The sequence below is a fragment of the Gobio gobio genome (genome assembly GCF_949357685.1).
Source record: "Gobio gobio genome assembly, chromosome: 16".
Taxonomy (NCBI): domain Eukaryota; kingdom Metazoa; phylum Chordata; class Actinopteri; order Cypriniformes; family Gobionidae; genus Gobio; species Gobio gobio.
The window spans coordinates 38,974,766-38,992,933 of NC_137109.1; the positions used below are offsets into that span (position 1 = coordinate 38,974,766).

The 18,168-nt window shown below is 37.0% G+C and overlaps 1 protein-coding gene across 4 annotated transcripts in view; it reads left to right on the forward strand.

Moving 5' to 3' along the window:
* The window catches only part of lingo2 (leucine rich repeat and Ig domain containing 2), a 380,872-nt gene that overhangs the window by 335,928 nt on the left and 26,776 nt on the right, over positions 1-18,168 (forward strand). The window contains exon 1 of one of the 4 annotated variants that reach the window (XM_079838708.1): positions 16,776-16,840. The exons of the other annotated variants lie outside the window; for them this stretch is intronic. The gene's annotated coding sequence lies outside the window, so the exon portion shown is untranslated. Of the gene's footprint in view, positions 1-16,775; positions 16,841-18,168 lie in introns of those variants that run through there. 4 annotated transcript variants of the gene reach the window in all.

Consider the following 18,168-nt stretch of genomic DNA (forward strand, 5'->3'; position numbering starts at 1 on the left):
GTTCGGTTCGGTTCTGATGGCTTGTCACATCAGTTTTTTGCTATTCTATTCTTAGGCGACAGGAACAGCAAAATATATATGTTTTATTGCAATACTCTTTCTTTATTTTACTTAAACGAATTGAAAAAACTTACTTAAACTTAAAACTTAAAAAAAAAAAAACATGTACACATTCCTAGTGTATTGTACAATATAAAATAAATATATATAAAGATTTACACTGGCAGCTCAGAGCCGTACAGCAGCATTTAAGTATAAAATTGAACGAATAAATGTAAAAATAAAACACTACATAGACTTCACTATAAATTATACCTTGATTCTTATTAAAGCTACTGTATTAAAGTTCTTCAGTCAAGAGCTGTGAGTGATTTTCTATTTTCTCTTTGTATTTTGTTGTTGTATTAACATTAAAGGGATAGTTCATTCAAAAATGAAAATTCTGTCATCGAGAAATGAAAACAGGTTTGGAACAATATTAGAGTGAGTAAATAATGACATAATTTTAGAGGTGAACTGTCCCTTTAAGGACAGCGTGTTCACTAGGCTGCGCTGCTGTCAATTTAAGACCTGCGTGCATCTAATATATGAACAGACACGCCGATTTTACTTTCACTTTAGACATAACCGACTGTGTTTATGTTAACCTTGTGTGTATTTGACAGTATTAGCGCAGTAAGACGACTACTTAGTCCAGTAATCACGTGTTTGACAGGCGTTTAGTGCGCGCTCCGAAAAGCATGTTAAAACCGTGCAAGCGAATGAAACCGGCAAGGCTTTAAAACACATGCAAATAATGAACTTTCGTGATTGTGAATAACTATAGTGTTCCGTGAGTATAACTCTACCACTAACGTGATGTGAATGTATGTCGCGTTGTTCAGTATTGGGATGGAGGCAAATGACAGAATTTTTAGAAAAATAATTAATGCAATATTGTGTGATGAGGTAATGCAAAACCGAAAAAAACGCAATTCACAAGCGCGTATTGAACCGTGAATGCCGTACCGAATGGTTCAATATTATATTGAGAATTGTGGCATCCCTAGTATATATATATATATATATATATATATATGAGCAATATCACACAAGTAGCAGTGCAATATGGCTGTATATCAGCACGGCCGTAGGCACGAGGCCGTAATCACACCGTGCTCATATACAGCCCTATCGCACAGCTATGAGTGTGATATTGCATTTATACAACAGTTCAACGGCACAAGGGAGTAAATAAACAAGAAACAACAATGGAGTGTCTTTAAAACCCATCTTTTGTGCAGAACTACTTCCTTCCGCCACGTATTCAAATGTCAAGTTGACAGTTTGACAGTTGAGCCCAAGCCTCAGTTACTAATTCTAAAACGTCACTTTAGAACTAGAAACGAAGGAACCTTGAGTCGCTTCATTGAAGCTTATTGTATGTAGAGTATTATGAGAGAGGTATCAACTAAATGAGTGCAATACATTATTAAATAACAATAATATTTAAAGAACAACAAAAGCCATTATAAAAGACAATTGGAAATTAACACATACAAGTAATTCAGTCAAATGTGCGAAAGCAGTGCTCTAGTAGGCCATACAAGACTTAAGATAAACAGCCTAACGTTAAATATAAAGCTATTAAACTTAATTTTTCCCTTAACTCAAATCCGTTTGCTCTCTGTGTGTGATTTATTATCTGTCTGTCTAATGGTTGGTTGTAAGCTACATCTGAAGTAATGAAATGTACATTACGGGAGTTAAAGCATCACAAAAATACAATATGGCAAGTCCGTTACCAATTATTTGTATTGTATGACAAGAATGGTATAACATTTTATGTATGCCTTTTTAAGTTATAATAAGGAGGTATTTCCATGCATATTTTGGTGCAAAAATCTTTTGATGCATAAAAGTGGGCTGTATATTTTGGAAAAGTAATACAAGCTGTATTTTAGGCTGACAAAGAAAGGGCACATTATCTTTTCATTTTCTCTCTTTTCTGGATGTGCATTTGCAAATTTGGGCCATTTCTCTCTCAATTATCAGCTTTTCCACTGTATTTGTGTGGCTTCCAAGTGCTCTGGTTCAGTGTGACACTCTAATCGACCCATTCAACAAAATAAAATTAGAAGAATAAGAAGATTTTGACCTAGGACACTCCCCTAATGAATTTGAAGGCTTTGAAAGGTCCAAAAGGCTTAACAAGAGAGTGACATTGAGAGGGAAAATAGTGGCTACACAGACAATGTTAAAGGGATCCTGGAGTCATTACATGGCTATTAGAGTGCATTAAGGCTTTGAGTGTAATAGAAACTCCTGCTGTTTGTCTCTGGTGGATGGAATAATTTCCGGAACCTTCCCCGTCCCAAAATGTACCTCAATTTCTCCCTGTTAACAATAGGGGACAGAACTTCAGCTATGCCTCTCATTCTTGACAAGCTATTACCATAAGTTTCCGCACACACTCCATCTTTGTAAAATGGAAGGCTTCAAAGTAATGCTCTCCCCAGGACCGTGGAATCCCCTTACACACATGCTTTGTTAAGACTGAGGATGTGCTGCATGCTTCACACTCCTCACAATATAATCATGTGATTCCACATATTTTTCTCTTTCCCTTTCACTATCTTTTCTCTGTTCTCTCTCTCTCTTCAGAATTTCAGTCCATTTCTGTAATCCTATCTGCAACAAGACATGCCTTAGTCTTTTTACTTTAGAATGGGGTTGATAGTCGAGGAGGATCTCAATATTTCAAAGCCATTTGTATACAGTAAGTGTGCACATATGCTTTTGTACAATTAGATACAACGTAAAAACCTTGTACAAATTTAGAGATTGATGGAAATTTTGCAAAGGTAGTGGTCCAGGTGACCAAGGTCAATATTCAGACACAATGCCATAGGCGTTTTTCACTATATGACGAGAACATTTGTATCTGATTAAGACCTTTTAAGAGCTCATTTGTATAAATGAAATCCAAATTGGACTAATAAAATCATTTGCACTCTTAGTGCTTTGATTCTAATGAAATGCATATACACTAAGTATGGAATATAAGTGAGAATATAGAGTATATAAACAGCATCAGTGTTGGAGTGTGACATTAACACATTCCACTCATTTAATGATTTGTGTATGTATATGCTGTCACAGTGATTCCAACTTCTCATTAGAAATCAGACAGAACGAAATGAAACCATTATAATGTCAAATTAGGTAAATGTGTTAATTGCATTAAATACATGTCATAACATTTATTTGATCTCACAATGCAATATATAAATCTCACATTTGTAAACCTTGTAGGGATTCTTTCACTATATTGACAAGCATATTTATATGTTTTGGCATGTATATAGGATTATGTACAAATACTAATGAGATCTTGTTTGATAGCCACATAAAGGAAAGGAAAAAGGATAACGAGGCTGAATTTAGGATAGGTCCCTGTCCTGTTATGCAAGCAAAATGCACATAGGGTCTGTCAAGTGAGGGGATGTTTGAAGTTCCTCACTTTTACACGATGGCTTGGATATGTTAATAGGGCTCTTGGGACTCTTGTGATATACAGTATGTCCAATTTACTACTGTGAGAAAGAGATAGTAGTCTTCCTTTACATTGAAGCTCTATTTTAGCTTCATTGTGCGGATAAAGGTCAGTCGGTCCTCTGTTTCTCACACACTCTCAGTCTTGGCAGCGGTTTTGTTGATGAGAAATTCGTAGCTCCATCTTTTCCCAGGTGTGTTCTGCACACACTCTAGTGTGGGCCCACTGCCTGGCAGGGGTCCATGATGTGGTCCTCTTCTGAACTTCAAGCGACTTATTAAATTCTCTGCCAGTGCCAACTTCATTTCTGCGCTTTGAAATGGTTCAGTTCCCATCACCTGCTTGGATATACCATAGTGCCGGTGAGCACACTGCACAGATTGTTGAAAATCGTTCTCTCTTGCTGCTATTCGCTGAGCTTTTCAATTCAGATGAAAGTGAGATGGGTCTACAGATAGCTCTGTGTGGAGGAGAGACCTATTCCAACCTGATGAGCAGTAAATGTGAACCAGGTTTGGAGTCTTAAGAGACCGAAACATATTTAAGAAAGGCACTTTTCTGTGCTGCATTTATAAACCTGTACAGAATATTTTTTCAGGGGCCAATGGTTTAACTCTTGCCGTTGACCGCCTCATTGTGCCCAGCATTCTTTCTTATTTATTATCTATCTATCTATCTATCTATCTATCTATCTATCTATCTATCTATCTATCTATCTATCTATCTATCTATCTATCTATCTATCCATCCATCCATCCATCCATCCATCCATCCATCCATCCATCCATCCATCCATCCATCCATCCATCCATCCATCCATCCATCCATCCATCCATCCATCCATCCATCCATCCATCCATCCATCCATCCATCCATCCATCCATCCATCCATCCATGTGTCAACACACACTGTGATTTTTTTATTTGGGGCCAAGCACCGAAGGTGCGAAGGAACCTATTGAAATTGTTAGTGTTCTTATTATTCTTCTTCCTTCTTCTTCTTCTTCCGCCATGGGAGTCTATGGCAGCCCATAGAACCGAAACTTGCGGTAAAGTTATGAAATTTGGCACACAGATAGAGGATAGTCCCAACTGTAACTATAGCAAATTTTGAGTCTCTAAATTAATCCCTCTAGCGCCACCACCTGTCTAAAGTTGTACTCATGTTTATGCTAATAACTTTTGAACCCTAAGGGCTAGAAACAAATTAACTCCGTCATTAAAAATGTTCCCGCCATTTGTAACTAACTGAAAAACCTACTTTTGCAAACTCCTAGGCAGTTGCTCTTATTTTCATGAAAATTGAAACAGAACATCTTTAGAAAATGTGACAAAAAGTTATGGAATTCAAGTTGATTCGTCCAATCGTTTTCGATAAATGCGCAAACAAATTTTTATGTAGCGGTTGCAAAAATACACTTAAGGCTATATCAAACTTGGTACATGTCATCACAAGTATGACCTGAGGCAACATGCAGCGTTTTGGCACAGCGCCACCTACTGGTCCGGAGATACGAAAAATTGCTATTTTTGCTTATAACTTCTGAACCGTTTGTCCAAAAATCATAGTGGTCTCGTTAGATTCAGGATGGCATGCCAAGTCGTGTGATATCCAATTTTACCATATCGGCCATTTTGGCTGTCTGCCATTTTGATTTTTTTGCTAAAATGCTGTATTTTATGAACTCATGAACATATTGTTACGAAACTCGGTATGGGTCATGCCCTGAAGGAGCCTGAGAAGTTTCGAAACAGCTCACCCTAGTGGAGAATTTTTTTGGGTGTCATTGACTTATTTTCATGGGACTAACTTTTTTTGTCTCCTGAATCCTTGCCGAGTCCAACGATATCAGACTTGCCAGGTTTCGGCGTATGGTTTGTGCAGCGTGGTAATTTAGTATTTTAAAAACGTTAGCTGATATCTCTGAAACCGCTAGTCCGATCGAGGCGAAACCAGCATCAGAGGTTCGGAAACATATGTCGATAGACATTGACTGCTGCCCAAATGTCAAAATATTGATAGTAAGGGGTAGTAAAATCCAGTCAAAGTCAGGTGTCAGGTGTTTTTTCATAAAAATGTCTATAACTCCAAAACGAAATTAGATATTTTCACCAAAATTGACACACACATGTATGGGCTCACTCCGAAGACACATAAAAAAATGGTAGGATTGAGCCTCTTGGTGGCGCTATAATTAAACAAAATATGACATTGGCTCTATACAACTCAACGTTTTAATATTTTAATGTTTTTTCTTAAAATTGTCTTCAAATGTCTTAACTCATTTTTTCAGTTGGTCTGCTGCTAGCTTCCTTGTTTGCTTCTGTTGCGCTTGGCTCCAGTATTGCTGCTTGCAGCTATATTTATTATTAATCTGGTTCTGGTGTTATATCTTAGAAAGGAGATGTTGATCTATCTATATAGATCAAAAAAAAAAAAACATAGTTCCTACAATCCTCAATGTAAAGTGAAACAGACAATGACTAATACTGGCCAAATGCTCTGTTAATATGACTATAGACATGAAAATATTTTCTTTATTCCAACGGTGAAGTGAAATAATTGTTGATTTTTGTCTAAAAAATGCATTAAAGTCAGAGCCATGCCACAGCAAAAGCATAGAGTATGTAGTAGTAGTAGTAGTAGTAGTAGTAGTAGTAGTAGTAGTAGTAGTAGTAGTAGTAGCAGCAGTAGTAGTCACTGAAAAAAAAAACGTTTTAAATTTTTGCATGCAGATTGTTAAAGTAAATTTCACATATGGAATTAAGTAAACTCTACTTAACTATGTTAAAGAAAATAAGTAATTTTAACTTGGCCAACAATAGGTTGAGTAATTTCTACTTAGTTGACGTTTCCTTTGCAATACTTTTTACTTAAGCAATATAACACTGAATTAAACCACAATTTTAAAGTTTATGATTTACTTAGAAACATCAAAGTAAATAAAACAATAGATATTGTGAAGATACTATATCTACATAATAGAAGTAACGTGGCACCTGAACACAGAGACCTTAATACTTAGTACACAATACACAATGACATTTGATAGACTGTTTTTGAGTATTAATATATTAATTATTCAAGCCCCAGTGGATGCGGTGAACAGCAGGATCAGAAAGTAGTAGCCTAGTAGTAGTAGTAGTAGTAGTTGTAGTAGTAGTAGTAGTTGTAGTAGTAGTAGTAATGATGCTTTAAAATGTGGACCAGGACAATGATGCAGCTGAAGCATACAATATTAATTACATAAATAAATACATTTGGTTATTTATAGGATGGATGGATGGATGGATGGATGGATGGATGGATGGATGGATGGATGGATGGATGGATGGATGGATGGATGGATGGATGGATGGATGGATGGATGGATGGATGGATGGATGGATGGATGGATGGATGGATGGATGGATGGATGGATGGATGGATGGATGGATTTATTTATTTATTTACACTATATATTTATATATATATATATATATATATATATATATATATATATATATATATATATATATATATATATATATATATATATATATATATATATATATATATATATATATATATATATATATATATATATATATATATATATATGTGTTTGTTTGTTTGCTTGTTTGTTTGTTTGTTTGTTTGTACATGGGCTTCTTCTTTTTTTTTGTTTGTTTTTCATTTCAGTTTGAAGTTTGAATCTACTGTTGACAATTACTTTATTTAATATTTTACAAAGCATCCTCAGCACAGCACAACACCTCTGTTGCCCTTAAAAGTAGAATGCTAATTAAACATAAGTACGGGTTGGGCTGTGGGATATCACTAACTCTATGCGTACCAGCCATCTGGACTGTAATTAGACCACTGGACCTTAAGGTCCTTTAATAAAGCAATTTGAGAGTCTCTGTTGGGAAGTGACCAGCCCTGATCACACCTGAAGAGAGTCCTTCAGTTTCAAGTTCAACACTTAAGGTAGAATTGTTAATGAATTGACGATTTGAGCTGGCTAGATCCTAAATGGACAAAGTAAAGCTCCTAAGTAGCTAAGAAATGAGGAAAATGTGTTATTTGGACTCTGTAAATCACTATTCTTGAGTTAAAACAGGGGTGAAACTACACAGTTTCCACAAACAAGGGCCCCCAAGGCAACCGTTGTCCTCTGTGAATTGGTTTTTATGGCTGTGTATCCTGTAGCAGTGAGGGTCCCAAACCGGGCAATTATGAGTTTCATACTGACAGGAGTACTTTCTGACAATGGCAGAGAATTTGGAAAAGAAAACCCATAGACATTCAATTGTGTCATTTGAACTTATTTTGACAGGCTGTGACATGAACGACTGTCATTATAAGCATGCTGATGAGCTTGCTGCATTGTAAGAGTTTGAATTTAGCTCGTACTTGGAAAGACAGTTTCCTAAATGAGGGTCGGTAAGGGATATATTTCTGTCTGAATCCAGGAGTAGCTAAAAATGGGAATCATTTGGAGGATAAAGTGGATTGACAGTAAAACAATGCATTTAAGGGTTATGGAAAAGTTTATCTCCCCAACATTTACAAGCTGTGGCTCTGTGACAAGAAATGTGGTGGTAAAGACGCAATGGATGAAGGTAGATGGTGAAGAGCGGCACAAATCTCTCCCTCACTTATCTCATTGTGTTGTCTTTATCCATCTTGTCTGTCAATGTGATCCATTTCATTTAAAAATCCATGGCTTTCCTTGTTGCAAGCTGAAAGTTGTCATTTAGTTCACTCCTGAGAAGAGCATACCCTATCAGGTCCATCTAATTGAGCCAGTGCAGGAGTCAATAAGTAAAGTAGGCATGGCCAGAAAAGGAAAGAGAAATCGCTAATGTGCCATGGGTAATGACTGAGATAGAAGGCTTGTTAACTGGCTTGTTTGCTGGAAAACCCATTCTTCCACCTTATCTTTCAGCCACAGACCCAACACCCACCTAGGTTCTTCACATGTGCACCAATATATTTGACTGTTTGAGACTCTAAATCTCAGCATGTAACCCTCTTAACAAAGCAACCCACCAGCTGAGGGTTAAACATGTTTCTTTCTGATATGTAGAGTTGAAAGATGGATGCAGAGTGGCTTCTCCACTGTGATCAAGACTGCTGAAACTTTGTTCGCTCATTATTCACTGTGGGTTAAAATGCGGCATTAAAACATTCTCAAGAGGGCTGGAGAATTCATATTTCCATGGTGCATAGCAGAGAATGTGAAGTATACAAGGACACCGACTATGAACAGATTTATGATTCGTGACGTACAGAAGAAAGCGCACTTAATTCTTGACCTATTTGTGCTGTTGCTGTGCTGTCTCTCTAAATGCTCACAATCACTTCTCTAATTTTCATACTTCCTGTTGTTTTGCCAAATATTGAATTTTCTCTCCTTCACTCACTCTCTCACATAAAATATACAGAGATGTGAATGCGCTTAAGAACCCAGAGGCATGCATAAGAATTAGGCCAACAAAAATAAAAATATTTGAGGATAATTTCTGAGTAAGAACAGTGCAGAGACATAAAAAGAGCAATAGGGAACACAGATTATCACAAAAACCGAGAGATAACATCTTCAGATGGAAAAATGTCACTGTTTTATAATGACACAAAATCATGTTATGCGCATATAGAGCCACTATGTTACCATTTTGGCCAGTTTAAAGGAATGAGCTTGGGGCATATGTTGTAATTGTGTATGCTTAGAGCTTGCCTATTAGAGTTGAGATAGGTGAAAGCTAACTAAATGACTCCGCTAAGTATGGGTGGATACCATTACAATAAATGGCATCCTAAAGGGATAGTTCAACCAAAACGAACAAACAAAAATATAATTTATTCTTCCTGTCATTCCTAACCTTTATGCATTGTAGAATACAATGGGGATTAATGTTGTTTCGGACCCAATTGATGTTCATTGTATGGGTAAAAACTATTCAGAATTTCTTATTTTGTGTGAATACATGACAAATTTGAATGGATTATGCATTTAATAACTTCTGAAATCATCAAATGTTCTCTTGCAAGACGAGTACTGCCATGTTTGGGTTTAGATGTTCTTCTATATTACTTAGAATTTCTCTTCATCCAAGTGACCTTTCATTATTAATGCTGTATGGTGCTGTAGAAAGATTGAACAAGATCAGTTAAATATCACAGTCGTCTTTACTGCAATATATATATAGAGAGAGAGAGAGAGAGAGAGAGAGAGAGAGAGAGAGAGAGAGAGAGAGAGAGAGAGAGAGAGAGAGAGAGAGAGAGAGAGAGAGAGAGAGAGAGAGAGAGATGAAAAAGGTGATTCGTGGAAGGGGTGTTTCCCCTCCAATATATACTATGCCACTGGATAATGTCCAGGTTTTGGACTATTACAGGAACACACAAAAATGAAAATTCTGTCAACATGTCACCCTCATTTGCTTGTCCATACAATGGAAGTCAATGGAAACTGTTTTTGTTGTTTGTTTGTTGGTTGGTTGGTTGGTTGGTCAGTTGGTTGGTTCCACAAAAGAAAGAAAAGCATACAGGTTTGAGACAACATGAGGGTGTGTAAATGAAGTAACTTTTATTTTAGGTTGACTATCCTTTTAAAGCATGGTAATAATGTGGCTTTGTTCTCCTAGTCTATTGCTTTAGATACCATTTCCAGTCATAATCATAGGCACACTGGTTGTCATGGTGCATTAACTTGGGAATATTGCCATATTGATCAAACAGTTACAAAGACAAGGATCAGCAATCTGGAAATTCAGCCCATAATCTCCCTTTCACATATGTTTTCATTTCAGTCTCCAAACTGTGGTATAATCAATAACTAATCAATCTCCTGGACAGCAAATAGGACCCGGTTCCCTTGAGAGACTCTTCCTTGCCACCTAATAAGATAGAGACATAAAATATGGAAAAGAATTGGAGGAGCTCATGCATTCAGCCTCTGATGGGTTCATTAACTCATTGCTTATAAAGTAGCAGAGAGAATTAGCCATGTGTGGTCCATCTTAAGGGTTATCAGGCTCCCATGGGACCAGGGGTCATTCAGTCTTATCAATAAGGCACTTTTCAAAAAGAGTGGTTGTTTTTAATCTACTTGTTTTTTGTTTTTTTAAAGACACAAGGGAGTAATGACCATATTGTGAGAACACTGATTTTTAACGGGTTTGTGGCACAGGAACATGTGATCGTAGAGCTGCATTACTGAACATGGTTATATGCCATTCAGAACTGATTTACCAATGCCTTTTAAATTCCAATTTTATTTAATTCCAAATTCCAGTTTAATTTAATACATGAATTTTAAATTGAATTTGAATGGAGGTAGCAATCAGAATGCAGAAGTGCAGTTTGAAGTTGAATGTAAGGAAGTGGGATTTAAATTAATTAAAATTAATTTAAATAAAAAGACAGTTTGTTTCAAAGTTTTAGGGGGAAAGCATTGAAGGTTTATAGGCCAGATAGATAGATTTACTGATTCAAATTACAATAATAAATTGTAAAAAATAATAATAATAATAGTAATAATAATAATAATAATAATAATAATATATATATATATATATATATATATATATATATATATATATATATATATATATATATATATATATATATATATATATATATATATATATATATATATATATATATATATATATATATATATATATATTAAAATTCCAATTAATATATAAAGACAGATGTCTTTAATAACAGTAAATAACATTGTATTCTATATTGTTGATGTTTATTGTTGTTTTTATATCCTTCCTCTAATGTTTTGGAAATATGTTAAGTCTGTCATGCGAATAAAGTCATTTGAATTCAATTCTTTAATTCAGAATTTTGCAGTAGCTCAGTAATACTGTATGTCTGCCATGGACACATTATTTTCGAACACTGTGTTACTGAAAACAGCATTAATATTGCAGCTTTTCACAGCCATGCTGAACACTCAGCAGAGTGTTTCTCTGCACTACTGTGGCGATATTGGGCAAGTTCCTTGTCAATAAAGTGCCAACAGATGGCAGATAAAAAGCAAGCCTGTGTGCTTACCACACCAGCACTGGATTTGTTGTGACAGGTACAGGTTTTCCTTCACATGCTGTACTAAAGCTACTGGCCGTAATATATTGACTTATTGCAGAGTACTTTTGTGACCCAAAAAATTAAACTTTGTCGACACTTCACTTACTTACCCTTAAGTTGTTCCAAACTTGTATGACTTTTTTTATGCTGTTGTTGAACACAAAAGAAGATATTTTAAAGAATGTCAGTATAACCAGACATTTGACTGTAGTCATTGACTTCCATATTAGGAAAAAAATATACTATGCAAGTCAATGGCAACCGTCGACTGTCTGGTTATCTTCAAAATATGTGTGCAATATGATGGCAAAATAAGTCACAATATTAAAACATTTTTTGAAAAATTTAATTAAAGTTTTCTGAAGGTTCCAAATCAAAATCTCCTAGTGTCCATACCTTAAAATCTCTGGTAATAACACCAAATTTGACACACATCACGTCAAAACCAAATATCTATAGGAAAAATATATATTCAACTGATGATACCACAATTGACCTATTGGTAAGCCCTGCCCCCCTTAGTTACTGTTGCTAACTCGGGCAAACAAACAGAGTTGCTAATAGTCTTACAATGACAGCTGTCAGTGTGAAAACCTTATCCCAAGTTGTTTTTGGACACAGAATGTAGCGGACCCTGTCTGAATGATGGCCAAACTTTACTGATGGTTTATGAAGTTTATTACATCGTAAGATTTTAAGTGCGCATTAACGTCTCATTCACAAACTCTCTCTCCGTTGCATTATCATTAACATACACAGCAAATTATACAAAAACACTCATACAACTAACGTTACTAACAGTAAATAAACATATACAGACCTTTTCAGCGGTGCTAATAAACTGTAAACGTTAGAAACAACTCCGATAAACTGCGAGTACTTTCACTACCTGTAGACTATAATACCCATCAAAATAGGAGTCCTCCTTAGTAAGACAGATAATGTAGACCTTAAACATATCTAAACTCACAGAAATATAAAAAACATATACAAAAATTCTGTGGCACAGAAGGATCACCTCTCGTCGAGGAGCATTCAAGTGGGACTTAAATATATAAAAGATTTTAAAATAAATGTGGGAGATTAATTTGGAAGCTAGGATTTACAGATCACAATGCAAACGGGAGAAGCCTCATGTTATGGTCGTCACGATTGCTACACTGTACATCAACACTGGTCATGTACCGCAGGGTAAGATTAAATTAATGTACATTTAACCAGTTTAATATGGAGAGGTACTGAAATGCAGACCTTCGTTTATGTGTTTTTGACCTACACTGTTAACGTTACATGACATGAGAACAGTTCGTTATTTCAGTTTGTATGTTAGCAGGGAATCACTAACTTTAATCGTAACTTAATGAGAGTGTGACCACCAGAAAATCTTCTCAGGATACCTGGAATCAGTATTACAGTACCTCAGGCATATCGTTTTGCCATTTTTGTAGCATAAACAGCATCAAACCACTGAGAGCTTTGGATTTTCCAATGCATCTCTATGGCGCTGAAACCTAAAGATGTCAGAGTTCCGGTCCCAGCGCAACTAATACTCAACTGCCATTGGCTCATCTGCGTTCGAGGGGAGGGGCTTACCGATAGATCAATTGTATGATTACCGTAAAACTTCAAATAATAGCCGAGTCCCAAATAGACGCCTGTCTCGTTTAAACGCCTGGTGCGACAACAGGTTTGGGTAAATAAAGGCCTGTCTCAAATAGACGCCGGGTCTGTTTTTTAGTATCGGGCTGTATTTGATCTTCTCAAACCCGTCAGATCATCTGTTCAATGTTTTGATTAGATTTCACGTGACAGACGGAACCGTTCATGAACGACTCATCACTATCAGCATAACAAAGAGGTTAAAGAACTTTCAGTCTTCAGTTTTTCTTAATTCTATCAATACCACCATGGAGAAAAGTATAATTTGACATTTAAGCTGACAGTTGTCAAATTTCAAGCGTGGGTAAAGCTGGATACGGAGCGGCTGAAAAATTCCTTTAATGCTTGCGCGCAGACGTGCGCGTGTGTTTGTGTGTGCGAGGGAGAAGGAGGATATATATTTCATTAACTTCGGGATGTTATCCTTAGGTATGTGGCCTGACAGTAGCTTCTGATGGAAGCGAGGATCACCTTATCCATTGTTTCCAAGAGGGAGAGCCGTGCGCATCTGGGCGGAGCTGTTAGTGCGAGCAAGGCAGGCAGAGTTAGCGGAGGCTGGAGAGGGAGAAGTGGAGGAAATCGACGAGGAGGAGGAATTCGCCCATGAACTTGTAATTGAGAATCGCGGGGATGATTATCGTGATGAATATAGTAATTTTCTATCACATGATTGCAGTTGTTTTACAGGGTAGCCTTCATTCTTTCTTTTTGATGTGTTTCGGGCAACAAGTTCATACGCTCAATGGATTTTAGCGGTAACTTATATTGTTCTGCCCATTGCTGTCACATCGTTTCGTTTTTTGTGCTGCCAATAATCTAAGACATTTCTTACATTAAAAGATTTGTTAAACACATTCGAATTAATTATAAATAAAACGTAATATAATGTGGTAACCTCCTACCGTCATGCTTGAACATCTCAACACTAAATAGGGCTCGGGCGCTGCGTTGCATTCTGGGACGTGGCGGCCATGTTGATGGCCTCGCGAATGTAAACATACAGCAAATCGAACGAGGAGAAGCAGAGTTGGGAGAAAGAAAAACTATGTTAAAATCCCGAAAAGGATGTGGAATTTACCGGGATACGTTAAATAGGGAAGCCAGGGACCGGTATATGGACAAAATTGGAACTATTAACGGTTTGGATTCATATGAAATTTGCAGTTCACAAATGGATGGGTTCAGCAGCTGCAGATCATGAAGCCTATGTAACGTTAACCTTTTACCTTGAAGCATTCTGCATCGTTCTGTGTTCTCAGGTTGCACTACTTGCAAATAAACACTGAAAAATATCTGATTGTGTGACACTTCTTGCTTTTGCACATTATACGGTTATTGCGATGGTGTGACACTTCTTTCTTTTGCACATTATACGGTTATTGCGATTGTGTGACACTTCTTTCTTTTGCACATTATACGGTTATTGCGATTGCGTGACACTTCTTGCTTTTGCACATTATACTGATTTAAGTATATTTATTGTGAAGATTGTGGGTATGGATGCAACAGACACTTATGGCTGTATTTAATGCACATTTATTTCAGCACAACGCTAGGGCTCATGTTTGTCAGAGTAAGTTACAACATACAGACACAATCTTATAGAGGAATGTCATGTCTTCGTCCTTGCTTGGCAAAACCATGTGAATCGTTACTTTATCTGACAAAATAGTGTACTTGATGCGGACGGTTCCAATCACCCTTTACACGTGAATTCGGAGGTGGGCATTTTTTCTTGTACTCCCCACATCTCTTGCATCCAGCTGATAGCGTCCTTTTGTGAAAGCCGACGACTCTTTTTTACCTCGGATACTTGGTCTCCGTGGTTGCGCCTCCAAGCAGGAAAGCGGTGGAAAGTTAATCCATTTTCGACGCCAAATTAATCAAATTAAGACACACGACTGAGAGGGAGTACGTCTATAAACAGTGCGTAGTAGTCCGAGTAGAAGTAAAGGAGGCCATCAACATGGCCGCCACGCCAAGTAATGACGTCAGACGCCCGAGCCCTATTAAAGGCCTGTCTCTTATAGACGCCTGTTTCAAATACAAGCCGGTGCAGTTCGGTGATTTGGGTAAATAGAAGCCCGGGCTATTATTTGAAGTTTTACGGTAACATTAATGAAACAGACCATATTAAGACCTACTGTACCACACAAATCAAAACTGTTACACATCAGATGTTTTTTCCCCAACAGTTAATCAAACGTTCAAGACATAACTGAGAATGTGTGCGTGAATACTTGCAATGACAGATATTTTGAAAGACTATAATTCTGTGTATATGTATATCGGGATTGCGCACTGTCTGAGACGTCTTTGTGTGTACGCGTCGGATCTGTCAGTCAGCGTGAGTAAGATCGTTTTCATGGACAAAGGAAAGGTACTCCTCTCAGAAAACGCACAAATAAACATACTTTTAGATGTTTGCCTGTGGCTCGAAATTATCCCGTGCGCATTCCGACTCCTTTTGCCAGCACGGATCACATATATATTCTTTAGTGTTCAACAGAAGAAAGAAACTCATACAGTTTTGGAACAACTTTAGGGTGAGTAAATAATGACCATTTTTTGGGTAAACTATCCCTTTAAGTGATGACAGACACGACGAATGAAAACAAACTACTGTGACAGCCCTTATTATACCGCATGATTCGGAACTAGAGTTCATCCAAGTTGATTATCTCAGTAACCCTCATTAGAAAAAATACAGTAATCTATCTGCTGTTACATATCAACCACAAATTTATGCAGAGCAATCACATGAGACATCATTAGAGAATAGGACGATTCATCTGTCATTGTCATCTCAGCACAGAAATCCGATTTTACAATCATGTGCCTGTTTCACTTCCATTTGACAAAGAACAAACTCTCCAAAAACCATAACAGATCAAAATATTATATCATAGGCCTGGTTTTGCTGCCGTTATCCAAACTGTAGAGGTGTCCTCATGATAATACATAAAACCTGATTATTTACTCCACACAGGTATCTAGGATTACTGTTACAATTAATATATATTATTCATGGATCATTAAAAAGCAGCTGTCTCATGGATGTGATGGACTATAATTGAAGACATTTAACTTATTTATTTATTTATTTTACCTTAATGGCTCTCGAATGAAATGCTAATCTCTCTATAAGTGATTGATATGCAGAGAGAGAGTGTCTCTAATGCCAGCAACATGCATAAAAAAGATGAACAAGACACTCACGCACTTCAGCCTGACATCCTGAATATAAGAAGGCCATTGACTCCTAATGCTTAGAGGCTCACCGCAAATACATCTAAGATTTGAAACATTCTTTCAGATCAATTAGGTGTTTAAGTGGTATTGACTAAAGGGTAAAGGTCATGTTTTTGTTGACTATTCTGTCTGTTTGGGTTGAAAGAGGGAGGGAGAGAAGGCAAGCGAGAGGGTAAGCGGGAGGGAGTGGGGAGGAGAGAAAAGAAGAGAAGTCTTAGCAGATGTGTTTGAGCTGGATTCCAACTGGGATTAGTGAGAGCTTGTCAAAGGCACTGCTCGGGCAGGATGAAGAGACGGAAAAGCTGGTACGCTGCTTCTTTCATTTGATTATGAGCTTTGAAAATTTGCACTTATACCAGTGATAATGGCTCTGGATGGGATTGGATATCTCTAACTGGCTGTTTCTCATTTTAGTCTTGAGGAAAGGGTGTGTGTGCGGGAGAGAGATGGAACAAGTGCTTTGTTTTCATGGTACAACCTTGAGAGATGTTGCTTTGAAACAACATTAATGTCTGATGCTCTAGTTTCATTATTTTTGCATTTCATTCCTTTGGAAATTGAACTGCATACCCTACAAGATGGGGGGATGGGGGAGGGGGGCTTTTTACGACAGGCTGCATTATCAGAAACTAACTTTCCAAAATCTAACTGCACTCAAATCAGGTCTCTACTATTTTGTTCAGGGACGTAGGGAGGTTGTCAGTTTCTTGTGCTTTCACCCCTGCTGGTTAAAGTAAGTGTGGTGATCATACACCCCTGAAATATTCCAAATATAGTCTAGCCCACATTTATGACTAAACCTCTTCAGCAAGTGAGTGTGCGCACACTGACCTCACAATACACACTTCAACTTCCCACATGGCCCCAGCCTTACCAAGACCACACGGGCTATACACACACTTGCAGTTGCTTCCTGCTGACACTCCAAATGTATTCACGCTGAGAACAGAAGGCATCTGTTTCCTCTTAGTTTTTTTAGATTTTCTCAAGTATTGGATATGCCGGCTGGCTTTGTTACTGTCTGTAATTACCAACAGCTTTTATGCTACCTTCGGGAAATATAAGCATAACCACTCATGCTATAGCATTAGACAAGGATTCTGGTTTTCCTTTCACCTGTATCTTTATTTTTAGATGTTTTTAGGACAGTAACACTTTTGGCATTTTCCTGATCCAATAATCTAGTGCTTAACCTCAGAAGCAGATTTATTTTCTACTCGTATTCTTTTGTACGATTCTTTTGTACTTGTATTGCCGCCCTGTTGACAAAAGTTGGGATATTGGGATATAGTTGATTTTATATATAAAATTAATTAAATATATGTATAAAATTAGAAAATTATAACTACACCAGAATAGAATTGGACAGTGTTGAAAATGTAGCCCAAATTAAATTGTTTGGGAACAACAGTTGGACGCAGATAATTTTTTTCTTATATATTATATGTTTTTGTATTAACAGTTGTGCATGTATATATGAATATAATATCAGCAGATTATGACACTGTTGTATGATTTAACATTTTTGATAAAACAAGGGGCCAGGCATTTGATTATGCATAAAATATATAATAGTTCTCACAATAAAAACACAGGATTTGTACCTCTACTGCTTTAGTAGAACTCATAAGAG